This window comes from Formica exsecta, unplaced genomic scaffold (genome assembly GCF_003651465.1).
Source record: "Formica exsecta isolate Colony F162 unplaced genomic scaffold, ASM365146v1 scaffold223, whole genome shotgun sequence".
NCBI classification, from domain to species: Eukaryota; Metazoa; Arthropoda; class Insecta; order Hymenoptera; family Formicidae; genus Formica; species Formica exsecta.
The window spans coordinates 373,843-389,034 of NW_021849528.1; the positions used below are offsets into that span (position 1 = coordinate 373,843).

General features: G+C 43.3%; 1 protein-coding gene across 1 annotated transcript in view; it reads left to right on the plus strand.

The window, feature by feature from the left end:
- The window catches only part of LOC115235482 (protein pangolin, isoforms A/H/I/S-like), a 160,931-nt gene that overhangs the window by 141,659 nt on the left and 4,080 nt on the right, over positions 1 to 15,192 (plus strand). The gene's annotated exons all lie outside the window — the stretch shown is intronic.

The following is a 15,192-nucleotide window of genomic DNA, read 5'->3' on the forward strand; positions in this document are numbered from 1 at the left end:
GGGAGGAAGGAAAATAGGGGGAAGGTAGATGGGATACGGAGGGTAGAAGAGGCAGAGGCATAGCAAGTGGAGCGAAAATCAGATTTACTCGTTGTCGCCTCCACCCATCATAGCATCGCCACCCACCTTCTACCCTTCAGCCCGTCGGCTCCATTCGAGCCACCCCGAGCACGGCATCCCTGCTTCTTCCCCCTGCCTCCTCCCCTCGCGCATGGATCGCTGCTCTACTCTCTCTCTCTCTCTCTTTCTCTCGCCCCTCGTCCTTCCTCGCAGCGCCCTCTATCCCCCGAGCGCCACCGTCCCTCGAAAGCTCGAATGAGCACCGCCCTTTGATCCTGCCGACAGCCACCCTCCGAGCCACCCAACCACCATCCACCCATCCGTCGACCCAACTCTATCCCCTATGGCCTCCAGGTCGTCGTAACCCCCCTCTCCCCCTCCTCCGATCTCTACCGAACTCACCCATCTTCTGTGCCCGCTGTCTCTTTTTCCGCCACACGTTACGACATTTTTATCCTCGCGCCCCATCCCTCTCTCCCCCTTTCCATCCTTGTCGATCACCCTTTCTCGGGATTTGCCTTCCTCTTTTTTTTTCTCCAAATTACTCTCTCTCTCTCTCTTTCTCTTTCACACACGCACATTTCGAGGACACCGACCGATAAATATGCTACCGGTGGGCCACGCGACTCTCAACGCACGTGCGTGGCCACGAGGCGACGGCTCTCCGACCTTTGAATTTGACGTTCTTGTTCGTCTGGGATTAAGTGAGCTTCGTCGATCGCGCAACTCGACGTTAACGTGGCGTAAAATGTAGTAGAATGCAATAATAGAGAAATCCCCTTTCTCTCTCTCATTGTTATAAGTTTTATCCTAAGATAAGTCAAAATCGGAAAGCATATTACGAATCGTTTGAGAAGCTATTTCTCACACGCTGGGCGGAGGAAAGATATTAAAATCGATACAAGTTTTTTAAAACTACACGTTTCTTCGCAATTAAACACTGTAGTTTATATCAGCTCTTTGATAAAGATCAGAGAGCTGATATAAACTTGATCCGCATTCTTCATTTACTCATGAGAACACATAGTTTGTGTATTATATGCTAGATTGAAACTTGCATCGAGAGCTCTTAAAGTTGGAAGACTTTCTTCTTGTATTTTTTTTTTTGTGGTAAATTATATAATCTTTTTATTCATTTAGAAACTAATTTCTCAATTTTCGTCTGCTTCGAAAAAAGAGCCACTTGATCGAAAGTTTGAAACAATATTATCGCAATAGTTATACATTTTAAAGAAAGAAAAGTTTCTAGTAGATATCTATGAATATAAATTTTTATTTTAAATTTTTTGACAGGAGCTTAAAAAACAAAACAGTTTGTTGACTTTAATTATTTTTTCTTATATTAACTTATCACATTATATTAACCGTTATATTATATAAAAAATAATGTTTTTTGCAAGACTTTTATCTGAAGATCTTCGCAAACAGTCGCATACAGTAAAAGTTCTATCCAACGTTATATCTGTCTGTGCTCGATCACGCCTTAATTTGGGTCAACAGAGCGGGCTTATCTTCTTTTTTGTTCGCCCTAAAATAGCTCGAGTGTGAAACGTTTAGCGCGTTGCAGTTTTTTTAGTTTATCGCAAAGTTCCGATCCGCGAACGTCGAAGGATAATTGAATTCCCCTTGGAAGGGTAGCTTTTAATACTGGCGGTGACTGGTTTTTAAACGTGCTGGCGCAGTCAACAATGACATTTTCCGGTGAAAATGCGCGCGAAAAAAGGGGGAGGCCAGTCCCGGTATTTAAATGGCCATTGGCAGATTACCAATATCGGCGTACTGCTTAGTTAAACGAGTTACCGCGAAAACTCAATACGGCTTGTGCAGAGAGAACGATAGAGAGAGGACAGTGGGAAGGGGAGGGAAGAGTGGAAGAGACAAAGAGATGCATACAGACAGCAAGAGAGAGAGAGAGAGAGAGAGTATAGATCGAGCGTGATCTATGCGTTGAAATTACATAGCGCCGTTACAAAACCACATCGAATGCATATTTGTCTGTTCGAAGGGTCACAAAATGGCGATTCATAGGTACGAAATAAAACGAAAGTACATCAGATTACACCCGCGTGTCGCCGGCGCCGGCGCCGCGCTGGGGACCCGGTTTTAATTCGCAAAATTGCATTGGCGTCGAGCTAATTGCAGTTTAATTCCGCGTTAGGAACTAATTACCAGAGCGTGCAGCCGTATATTTGCGTTTACGGTGAGGCTCGTTAATTCTGTACCAAAACTTCGCGTTTCCAAAGGAGATATATATAGGTATATATATAAAATCCAGTGCGTCGATATTTCCGTGATAGTATCATAATCTGACTCGAAGAAACCTTAAAATACGCGCAGTTCTTTCAGCCCAGGACCACAAGAGACGCCGGGATCGATAGAGGAAAGATTGATCTCTTTCGATGTATCTTGAATAGACTTTTCTTTTCACATGACGAGATTGATTAAAGATAGACTTGTAGGTAATTGATTTACCGCGTGATTTTGTTTGCACTTTTCATAAACTCTCTGCCTTTGTGAAAAACACCGCTGGCCGCGAAAAATGTTTTTCGTCGCGAAAGAAACGCGGCGACTAATGAAATCGGGCGATCACGCATTATACCAGAGGCACATCGATCGGGCGACAAGTAATTCAAGCTCACGCTATTTAACCATTAGCCGACTGAAATATTTTAATAACATGCGCCGCAATGTGTGTATCCAATGAGCACATATCGGATATATTGGCATTTAACATTACGAATTATTCATTTTCGAACCCGATACGAATTCTCAAACAAAGCAGCAGCAGAGAGAGGGAGAGAGAGAAAGAGATAAAGAGAGGAAGCGCACTCGAGAAATTCGATTTAACGAGACCGTCGAATTTCGCAATTTTATATAATCTTTCTGATATCGCACTTTTATTTTAGCTTGCTCAATTATCTATAATCGCAATAAAACGATTATCATAAAACATATATCCTTATAATGTAATTTATATGTGAACGTTTACAATTACATGTAAGATATTTTTTATATGCGTTTAAATTATTTCTAATTATTTTTATATCCGATTGCGTGCAATAATTAATATATATATGTATATGTATATAATATGTATATAATATATATAATAATTAATATGTATGCATTAAGTAATATGTATCCCTATGAACATAATTTCTAATTGTCACATGTAACACCCGCCTTCGCTCATCGAGCATAAAAATCGTAGATAAAAATTGTTTCGACGAATCGCCGAAAGAGCATCGCCGTACAAAGGCACCGTTTAAATAGAGACGTTTCGCTCATTATTCGTCGTGCTCCGGCGTAAAAAGTCTCGGAACATTTTCGCTTGCGTGAACTCGAGTCGAGCCGAACAGGTGCTTTGCCTGTGTGTCTCCTTTTCATTCCCTTCTGATCCCCTCCTTTCCATTCCTCCTTTTCCCTCCTGGTAAACCCTTTTCGCGTATGTGTCGTCGTCACCGGAGCTCCTTCGTTTTGCACAAAAACGGAATCTACGCGCTACGGGACCTCGTTTGCGATTTTCGCAGATCAAACGCACACGCGGGCGTCGCTTGATTGCACACAACGGCGTCATTCGAGCGCATAGGGCCGACCTCGACCTTTGCATCTGGCAAAATATAAGACGCAGGGTGTCTTGCAAAATCACGCGCACTCGTTGAGCTAAAGGTGCTGGAAATTTAGTCGAGAAAAGATGTAGTTTTTTTTTTTTATTGTAGAATTGATAAGCCCACATTCATATACTTAACTTACATTCAAAAAATTAAATTTTATTTTATTTAAGTTAAGTATGTAATGATAAATTGTGTTTCTTCTCTGTTAATTTCGACTTTATCCTTTTGCTTTTGATTGTTTGCGCAAAAATCATCGGCTTTTCATTTTTTATAAAAACATAGACCTTGTAGATTGATCGGAGAATCTGACAGAAATATTAAGATGGCCGTATTCGCGGGGTATACCCGGTATACGTGGGTGGTGCACGCAACCAAGTATAACGTGGGGCTGTTTATAAAACAAAGGACGTTTTGGCGCTGAACTCTCGCGTTTAAGGAACCGAGCAAAGCGCTTTATGCGCTCGTCTAACGTTTCGTGCTTCCAAAGTGGCACCTGTCGCACTTTTCCTTTTTCTCAAAGCTCGACGCGAGAAAAGGACGGTTCAACGGAAAAGACATTTTTCTTTGCATTATTTTGTTTCATTTGTCGCTTTCTTTCTCTCTCTCTCTCTCTCTCTCTCGTCGTTTTCTCGTCGCTTTCTCGCATTCAACGTTTTCGTTTCTCGGTACGTTTTTAACGCATACGAATTCGTCCCCCCGAGGGCAAGTTGTCCATGTAACATTCTGTTCTTTAACTATATTTCTCGGTCCTCTTCATCTTTACATTTGGATGCTGCGCACGAGTCGATTTGTACGCGAAGAGAAAATCGAAGAAAATTTTTGTGTGGATATTCCAGTAATTTTCACGCTCGTTCACTCCCACGTAATTGATTGTAACAATACAAAAATCTAGACTTGACGGTGCGCACATTTGAAGAAAAAGAATCCATGGATGGCGTTCACTATTGCTATCCAAAGTCACTGTTGAAACAGATTCAACGTTGATCGAAATATGAAATACGAGAGAAAATAGTCAGCAGAGGAGGGAAATGATTGCGGAGGCGAGAATGTGGCCTTTGATCCTATTCCTGTTCATCAGTGCCTTTGCTTATCGTCTCCCTTCCATCGGGCAAATGGGCTCTTCAGATTAAACAAATTGTTTGCGCTCACCCTCGAAAAGGCGATCTATTTTCACTTTTGCCCGCTGATATGAATTTGGAAACTTTTGCACCAAAGTTCCCGCGAGCATTAACAATTCTCCGGCGAATCTGCCGATGGCATGTTCAAGGTTAAAAAGTTATTCCTCGAGTTGTGATCTCGTCGGTTCGCGCGTTTGTTTCTCTTTAGATAGCAGTTTATCGATTCTCGGCGGAAGCGGCCGATAGTTGCGGAAAGTTCCGGCGGGGCGCGAGTCCGGCGAAACTTTTCGCCCTATGGAATAAGATACAAACTTATCGGGAATTCAGAAATGTAAAGGGTTGTAAACGGGGAAACAAGGTGAAAGTGAAGAACGGCGGCCTTGCTCGAAAGTTTCTGTTTGCCGACGAGGGAAAAAGTATTTCCTTCGCGAGAACGCGAGGCTTTCCACAATTTACCGTTCTGTAACCATATCTCCTCTTTCGACCGATGTTTCCGCGTTACGAAATAGAGATCCTCTCTTCTTGTATAAAATGTTTCTCCGTTTCAAATATCAAATCAATGAGCACAGATCCATCGGCAAGTGTTTTAATTTTAATTTTAATTAAAGCTCATGTTCGAGACAAATCTATAAACGCACGTTGTATTTATATACTTTCTGCAAAAAATCTGGAATTTTCCAAGCTTTTTTTGATTTCGAAAAAATCAGAGATTTCTTATGGAATCTTATTGGTACCCGGAAAATTTTTTCGAAAAACTTTTGGCAATCCGACAATTGGCCAAGTTAGCAATTAGTACAATAATACAGTGACATACACACACGTTCTCAGGATGACTGTTGTACTTTTGTTCTTTAATCAGCTTTAGAGGTAGCGATATTGCTCTTATAGTATATTGATTAAATTAATGTTACAATTAATAAATTGATAATAAATAGAAAAGGCACATTAAACATATATTCTACTTTATTCGCAACAAGTAGACATTTAAAAATATATTTATAAAAATCGTGAATTATGTATTCAAAATATATCATGTATCATATGCATATTGAATAAATAAAAAAATCACGATTCTCATAAATATATTTAAAATAAAATAAACATCTACACTCTCTTTTTGCGGACATCATTATAATCTTTACTGACTGTTTCCGAGATCGTTTCGAGAAAGCACGCGAGCTTCTTGAGAACAATAACAGCGAATAACGCAATAATGCAATCGTCGAAAGCGCGTCACTCTCGTAAAAATGAAAATTACAGGTTCTACAAACGATCGACTTCCTAGACTGAGAAAAGGGATAGGCTCCGCGTAGCCTTTCGCGTTCTGCTCTTGCATTTCTACGGAATATATAATTACATAATGCCAGGTCGAGGAGAGATTTAGGGGGTGAGAGCCCTTCTCTCTCTCTTTCTTTCTCGAAGCGAGTTAAACGGGCACTCCCTCCTCGGGCGCACACAGGCAATCTTGCGAACCCTAAACGCCAACATTACATAATGGTGAGTTTGCTTCTGAAAGGAACAAAAACCTTATTCAAGCACGACGAGGAAGGACAGAGAAATTTGATAGGGCGACGTTATCCGGTCTCGTATCTCGCGCGCCCGTAATGTCATATATGTGTTATTAAGTAATTTCGGCTCTCTCGAGAAATGACCCGATGACATAAAGTAAGGTATATTAAGATAAATGGATTGTTCGCGTTCGAGTTGAGAGCTCAGCGAGAAAAGAAAAATTGCAGACTTAGAAATTTGCATAATCTTGCGCCGAGTTTCGTCAATGTTTGCGCTACTTTAGAGATTGCTACTTTAAACCGCGTTGCACGCGCGTCTGCATCGGTTTGACAGATGCGTGTCTCGCGCGACTTAACGGGGCGCGAAAGAATTAGGCGCGGTTCTCCGCAAATTGCCCGACATCGTTTAAGCGGCCGGTGCTTCCTCGGTGCTTCTCTGAAGTGCGCCCTTTTGTTCTTTGTATTCTTCGCGCGCGCCTCAAAGGGGGTGCCGTGAAAAAAAAAAAACACCACGACACAGGCCACACGACGACGTAGGCGAGAGAAAAACCTCCGAGATGTGCATCGCAAGGAAGCAACAGTTAGTAGCGGCCGCGCGCGTGGTTTTAAGTTGGTCGCCATTGCACGAAAGTGGGTTAAACAAAAGTTCCACATGTGCGGGTGAAACGATGTCATCCCTTACGTTAATCTCGTTTTAAAACGCGACGAGGAACGTCTCCTCGAAATAAATGAAATGTATTTATATTAATATAAGTGCAATTATATTTAAGATAATTGAAAATGTTCAGTGAATCTTGCATTTACGTAAAGAATATATCGATAGATATAAGGAAACGAAAGGGCGAGACGCAATTGGACCCCGGTTAGGTGGGTCGCCAGTATAACCAACGCGGTTAACGTTCTAAGGGCTAAGTTCGTAACAGTTGCAGCGGAAAGTGGGTTAAAGGAGGAACTCGCCTACACATAGGTCTTGAGCGTCCCGGCATCGTCGGTACCGGAAGGGGGCAAGAACGCGTACATACGTACGCGAGAGGGGGATGATCCTGGCGTCGCGCAACACGCATATAACCCCCGCGCGCGTGTTAGGGAGTGAGACTTGTACCCGCGTGTGTATATATGCACGTGTGTCTGTGTGTGTATTCCGGCAAGCAAGCCTGTGTGCAAGCCGGTGGACGCAGGCGCCGGTAGCCATGGCGACGATTCCTTCGGATTGGCCGCAGCTTCCACTTGAATCCCCGCCGCCCACACCCCCGGTCGGGCCCTGCTATCCGCCACCATCGATAACCCCTCCGGCTCTCGCGTAGTCGCGTTCAACCCCGTCGTCGCCGACCTACCTGCCTACCTATCTACCCCGTCCACCCTCTCGCCGCGTTCTCTTCGCTTCTCTCCGCTTCCCACCTTCTTTCTTTCCCGTTCTCTCTTCCCTTCCATCCCCGTCGTCTCCTACCACCCTCTTCTGTCCTCTCCCACCCTCCGCTACCCCGGTCGGTCGGTCGGAGGCGGCCTGACCACCCGACACGGTCGTCCACCATTCTTATCCTGCGCGCTCGTTTCCCTCATCACGAATGTCGAACGCAGGTATACGCTTTGGCCGTCGCTTTGGTTTTCTTGGTGTTGCTCGCGGTGACGTTTGAGGATAGAGCCTGTTGCGGGTCAGGATAAACGGAAATTAACCCTGCGATTTATAACTACCTGAGCGTGCGTTGTAATGATTTCAGCGACGATCTGAATTCCGTCTAACGGCATACATACCAGTACAAAAAAATTTGTACTGGTAAAGATTTATTTTTCGATGAACGAAAAATTGCGGAAACTCAGCAAATATCATATTTTTCAAGATTATTCAAATTATATGATTTTTAATAGGGAACCGTTGATCAACAAACCTCGATCGCTGTTTCATCGACGTTTGAAAATCATGCTAAACGCATTCCGCGTTCTCGAACTCGGTTAAAATAATAACCAGAAGCAGTATTCTCGCGTGTGGGCCGCTCGGTAGACTTGGTGTATTCGCGATTAATTAACTCCAATACATCGTCGGCGTTATTAGCGTAGGTATGCTACGCGTGCGGAGATGAGAGATGCCGCGTGCGTGTGCGTACGCTCTCGCCGAGTCACACGCGTGCGCATGCACGCATGCGGATAGGATAAATGAAACGCCGCACACTCGACCAATTATCATCCTATTTAACGCGAAGAACTAACCGGCGCGCTGCCGCCTCCAGGCAATTGTTGTCTCGTGCGCGCGAGTATTAATCTCACGACTTATAATATACACGTCGACACTATTTGCCGATAATTCAAGCGTGTAAAATCTATAAGGCTTGTCGTGGCGAGAATGCAAACTATTTTGATCAGAAACAAGTATCTCAAAATCGAGAAAAGGAGACTCCCAAAGCTTTATCGCAAAAAGAAAAATGATTGCGATAGAATATCTCGAGAGCAACATAATTTAATAAAAGAAAACTCAAGAAAAAAAAATTGTTAAATGAAAATTTTTCATGTTAATTATTAATTTTTGATCTCAAAACTGCTTTATCGCTTCACAATTTAAAAAAAAAAAATGACATTAAAGTTTGAAAAAGGATTATTTTAATGTAATTTTTATATGATTATGATTTAAAAAATCTTTTAAAACTGAAAGTTTTTTAATATCACAATATATATTTAATTTTTAATTAGAATAAAACTTATTCGATACTTTACATATCATAGATGTAGCATAGTAATCTTTCTTATACAACCTTAACTTTAATTTTCTCTAAATTATGACAAAGTGTTTTGGAATTTTGCCGGAATTACATTCAGCGTAAAAAATTCACGGAAACTGATTACTCTATTTCCAAAATAAATTATTACATCTTTAGAATTCTTTTTTAGATATAAAAATTTCGAGATATACTCCACTAGTTTACAAGAATTATAAAGCAATTAAAATTCAACGAAAATATATATATTGCAGATTGTTTACGTCGTGCGCTTCGAGAACAACGTGTTATCGTTGTTCAGCGAGCGCGACGAGCGTACGTGTGTAATTGCGACAACGGCGCATATCACGACACGGTTTAAAAAACAGTACAAAGACGAGCGAGGGACACACACGAGGTATAATGATTACGTCCTCTCACCACCGTCGTCTTCCTGACGACGGCGGGCATGCGCGTAGTACGGGAGACGCACCTATACAACCGCGCGCGATGAATATTCAACCCTCTCGCGCAACCAACCCTCTGTATGGATCACTTCTGGAACAACTCAGGTCTCGCTCGATTACGCGTACTTCCGCCGAGCCGTATTATAATCCGTCCAAACGCATCTCACCGCGCATGATATTGCCGAGTCCTTTCTCTCGAACGTCAATATCTCGAAAAGAAGTGTGTCGTTACGCAAAGATGGAAAAACGAATATTTCTTATCTGCATGTACGATATTTAATCTTGATTCATAAAATCAGATATTTATTGTTAAGAGCTTTCAGAGATACTACTAATAATCAAATATAATGTATAGGAAGATTAATAAGGAAGCTTGCTTTATTATATTCCAAGAATCATTTGAAATTAAGTTTGTGAAATTTAAGAATGGGAGAGTCTTGTTAAAATTCGCGCATTTGCATAGTACAGGTTTGAAGATGAAAAATTTTTATGGCAGAAAAGAAAGAAGAAGAAAAGAGAGTTACTATCATTATATATTAAAAAATCATATACATACATATAGGATATATTAATTATATCAAGTATATTTTGAAATTTTGATATTAAAGAAAAAAACTTGTAAGCTTTTGTGATTTCGTTATCAAAGTGACGATTGTGGAGAGACGCGAAAGTGGTTAATATATTTTTTTTTGAAAAAAATGCAGAAAATGATAATAATCTCTCCGACTTAAAATGCTCTCTTTTTCTCTGCGCGCAGAGTGCGAGTACACGTGTACTCTGCTACAAGGTAACAATTACATCCATGTTCGGGCTGTCATGTTCCCTGCGCATCACGTTGACTAGATAATTCCAACGTCTCGTTTAATTATGCACGTACGGTTTTGCTTATTGCATCAATCTGTCAAATTTATACCGCCCCTATGAGTAATTGCGTGTAATGTTCGATCCATGTCTGACGAACGCGCGTCTATGAACGTTGTCATTATGTTGATAATTAGAATACATTAATGATGTTGTCAACAAGTTCTGCAGATGCAAGAAATTTAATTATTCGATTTACCGAAGAGAGACGGTTACGATAAGCACGTATTTCCGTGAGCTGCGAAAATTATAAATGTGATATCTTTCATCTCAATATGAAGAAGAATTTTTAGCGGCATTGACTAATCTTTCCGTTATCCAACTATCCAATATCTTAACACATCTTCTCGTCTAAAGTTTAAGGATAAGTTGCGAATAATACTGACGGAGAATTCCATAATCCGCACGCGGTAACTCGACCTGTTTAGGAATAAATACAGGAACGAAGGGCGAGGATCTCGTCGTCACCCTCCCTCTCTCTCTCTCTCTCTCTCTCTCTCTTCTTCCCTCGTTGTCGGTACTTGGACGTCCGTCGGTCGTCGGCGTTGGAGCCAGTTTTCCCCATTCCCAACCCTACCACTCTGCAACCCCGGCGGTATTGCCATCCCTCACTTCCCCCTCGGTCTTCGGAGCGTCCCCGCGACCCCCGCGGCAACCCCGGTCGAACGAGCGAGGGAAACCCTTCCTCCCTGTCCCCAGAGCGCCTACGCCTCCCGCGTTGCCCCGGCAACCTCAGCTTGGGGTTGGCCACCACCGCCTCCGTGTTCCACGGCTCCATTCACCGCGTCACCCCTTCCTCGCTCCTTCTCCTCCGACGCGTCCTCCGCCCTCTTCTTCCCGCCGTCGTTCCTCATCCCTATCTTCGGCCTCTCTTCCATTTCCCCACTCGCCCCATCCTTCTCTCTCTCTCTCTCTCTCTCTCTCTCTGTCTCGCCTGACGATGTTGCTTCGCCTCGGTCCAACCCTCGTCGGTCTTTACCCTTCTACCCTGGTTTCGACCTCGTCTCGTCTGGAGTCTGCGAGAAAGAGAGCGAAAAAGAAAGAAAGAAAGAAAGAGATGAAGAGAGGGAATGGAAGGTTGGTCCAAGAGGAAAAGAAACGAGGAGAGAAACTGCACAGCAGCGACGACGGCTCCTCTGGAAGCCAACCGGATTAACGTACCTCGAATAATTCATGCATATTTTCGTGCCACGCGAGGAAACGTGCTAGACCGGGCCAATTTCAGCAACGATGACTGTAAAAAAGAGAAAGAGAGAGGAAGAGAAAATGCGAATGTGAAAATCTAATTTATCGACATTTTTAAACAAGCTTTATACTAATGATATATATCAAAAGTAATAACTTGAATGTGCATACGTGATGCAGGCACATCGATTGTTTACGGACGATAATTTCTCATAAACACGTCGCATAATAGCATCCATTTATACGTACAATTGTCTCAGAATAAATACGAGTTATTTACGTAAATCGCGACGAGGAACAATTTCAAGCAGAAACACATCGCTCTTGACGAGCAGGCGCCGCGTGTCGCTTCCCGACGTGAATCTGTAAGCGACGCGACCCTCTTCCGGGGGAGGCTCTGACGTCGTCAACGACGAGTTGAACTTGTTACAACGTTACGCGATTCCTCCGTCGAGAGGGAGAGTTCTCTCCGCTCGTGTCTGACACTTTTTCGCCGCTAGTATAGGGTGAATCAAATTGTCACCGCGCTGAAGGCAGTGAAGGAAAAGGGACTATTCGATCTTCCAAATGGAAGATTCGTATATGGCCGTGTTGTTGCACGCGAAAGAGGGAGAGCGAGAAGGAACGCGGGGAAGGAGGTCGAAGGGGGTTAAATCGATGGTAAACTCTCTCTGTCTCTTTCTCTCTCTCTCTTCGTCGACAGAGGGGAGAGAAAGACCAGGCTCTGCTCTTCACGAACTCGGGCTGAGCAACACCGGGAGACCGAACACCCGAAACTTCGAATCGGTCTCCGGTCCCCGTCCCTTCTCGCAAATTCGCCCAGGTAATTCGATTATATCCGCGTCGCTCGTCCTGCGAGGCGAGTCGCGATCGATAATACCCGGCCTTTCACGTCCGATCCTGCCGGTATCCGATTCTCGCGGTCAAAAGGTATCAGTTTTCGTTGCGCATATCTCGGAGAGGAGACCAAGTCGCGAAGAAATTCGCGGCCGCGGCGGCCTGTCATTTATATCAGCTGATCATCCGTAACTATTTATAGTAAATTGGACGCGCGATAAACGTGTTATTTTCTGCGAGGTGTCATTTAACGATTAATTAATACAGTAAATATCGTGTTGAATATCACAGAAATTTCACGCAATTCAATCGCCTTATCGCTCTTTACTCTCTGGCCTCGCACAAAACACACTCTCACATAAATTTTATCAATTCCCAATTCTCTAAAGTTACAGCACGAAAGTATCTTATCGCGCGATAATTCGATTACGCGGAAGTGACAACGAGTGTTAAACAGAGATAAAGCAGCGAGATTCGAGCCCGGTCGCGACGATAAACAACGCCGTCGCCGCCGCAAGAAAAAGATTACGTGTGTTGTGTGTGCGTGCCTATCGTCGCGCACGCTATCTTTGAAATATGTTTCATCCGGGTCGCGCCGGCGTTACATGGAAACGCGCTATATCGGTGGCATTCCGGGACAGATAACCCAATTAAAAGCTACACACATACACAAAGACAGGGCTCGCTAGCCGCGCATACGGTTCTCGCATGCCGTATTCGTAGTCATAGAAAGGCGGACCCGTATCCGATGTAAAGGCAGATACGACGACAGATACGCAAGCGTCGGCCGTTCTAAAATCGTTAATCGGGAACGCGAGCCGGAGGCTAGTTTCCATTCTAGGCGTTAATTGATACGACGCGGAATTGCTGTGTACTCTTTCGAATTCGCTCCGGCACATTCGTGATAAAAAAGCGCGAAATATATGCGAGTCGTGCTGCGGCAAGTTATGTGGCGTTGTTTATCCACTATGAAATAAATAAACAAATGTGTCTGTATAATCCTTAAGAATAAATATATAAATTTTGCTATAATTATATTACTAATAATTTTTACTGTCGTATTAATTTTTGATTCTCATATTTAGCTTCTTTTCCACGCAACTCGGGCAAGCAACTGAAGAAATAAAATAATAGATCAAACGAGTCGCGTGAAGAAATAAAAATTCAAAAAAACTTCAATAAAACAGTTAGAATATGTTATAGTTGAAATATGCACGCAATTGATAGTGTGAAGCTTAAGGATACATAATTACTATAATTATGTTTCTACAATTATTGATGTACCTATATCTCACGCGAAAATCGTCGGGATTTAATTAAAACGTGCTACATCGCAATTCACTCATTTTCGGAATGTGTGTACATGTTTCGTCGCCAATTCTCTCTCTCGCACTAGCTAAATTAAACCGGATCCTGGTGGATCAATCGTGACGGCGCGATAGATCGCGATGGATCGCAACTGTTTGCGCGCGCGTGAAAAGTCCGGGGGCGTGTAGATAACCCGCGACGTACCTGAAAGAGTAATCTCACGCATACGGTACACTACATATACCTACCTCTACCTATCTACCTACCTACCTGGCTGCCGCTGGCATGGCCGATCGATTACCGTGTAGCCGCGCGGTGCGGTGCACGGTGTGCCTGCCGCCACGTACCGCAACTACGTGACAAATATTATCGCGATCGACCGACCTGCGCCGCGTTTGATGTGGACGCGTTTATGAAATGCCGACACGCCGATAATCATGCGCGCGACCGGCGCCCCAAGGCTAAATCCGATTTGTAATATTAATCCCCAGCGTCGCGCCTCGACGCGATATCTTTTTCTCATCTTTCCTCTGTGTGTGTGTGTGTGTGTGTGTGTTTTCGTCTCTATCTGCTTTTTGTCTTTTTTAAAATCCCAACCGAGGAAAACGCTCTGAGCGTATATCTCTAACATTTTTAAATGAGAAAACAAGCGGCAAAAAAAAGTTTCTCTAAAAATATTATATGTTTATTATTCTCTCAACACTATTTATTATTATATGTATAATTTTCAATTATCTCAATTTCCATTTGATTGTAGATATAGATTTTTTTTTGCATCTCTCGATAATTTGTGTCGCAAGTCAAAACTTTCCGCAACTGTTTTTAATTATTTCGACGCGTAAACGAAAATTCAGTTATATTCCTAAATCCCAATTAAAATCGTTAGTTAAAACGAAATATGTCGGCGCGTGTCAACGGTACCGCGTATACCCGTGTAAGCGTTTTCCAGCTACAAAGTTTATTTTTGCTTTGCTCTGTATAAAATTAGTCGCGCGACGAGAACGATTTTGCGTGATTAATCGCGGATATAATTCATTCCGAGAGCGCGTTGTTTTTTCCAATTGTTGAGATTGTTCTGATTACAGCGTTATACCCGGGGATCGGGTGTCAACGATCTGCGTTTAGCGCGCGCGATAAACAGCCTGAACAAACACCGGGGCGGAAAAGCCCCGGTGGTGCTTTTAACTACGAAGCGGCCGAAATACAAATCTGCGCCACTCTTTGTGGACTAACTTTTGCTACGCGCGCGTTCTCCTGGCAGAAGCGAGTTCTCCAAACACGCCGGGCGCCATTACGAGGCCAAATGGATCGGTATATTTAGTTGACTTTGGCCCGCACTCAGATCTCGCGAGAGATCTCCAGCAGCCGGTCGCCGGTCGTTGACGTACACATGGTATGCGACGGTATGCGCACGCGAAATTGCCCGGCAAGACATTTAGCGTATGCTTGTTAATTGCTCGCGCCATATTTTCCCCTCGGACATTGCGAATGGCGACATTAGAGCGAGGCGATCGTTATATATGTATACGTTATTCACGTATTTCCTG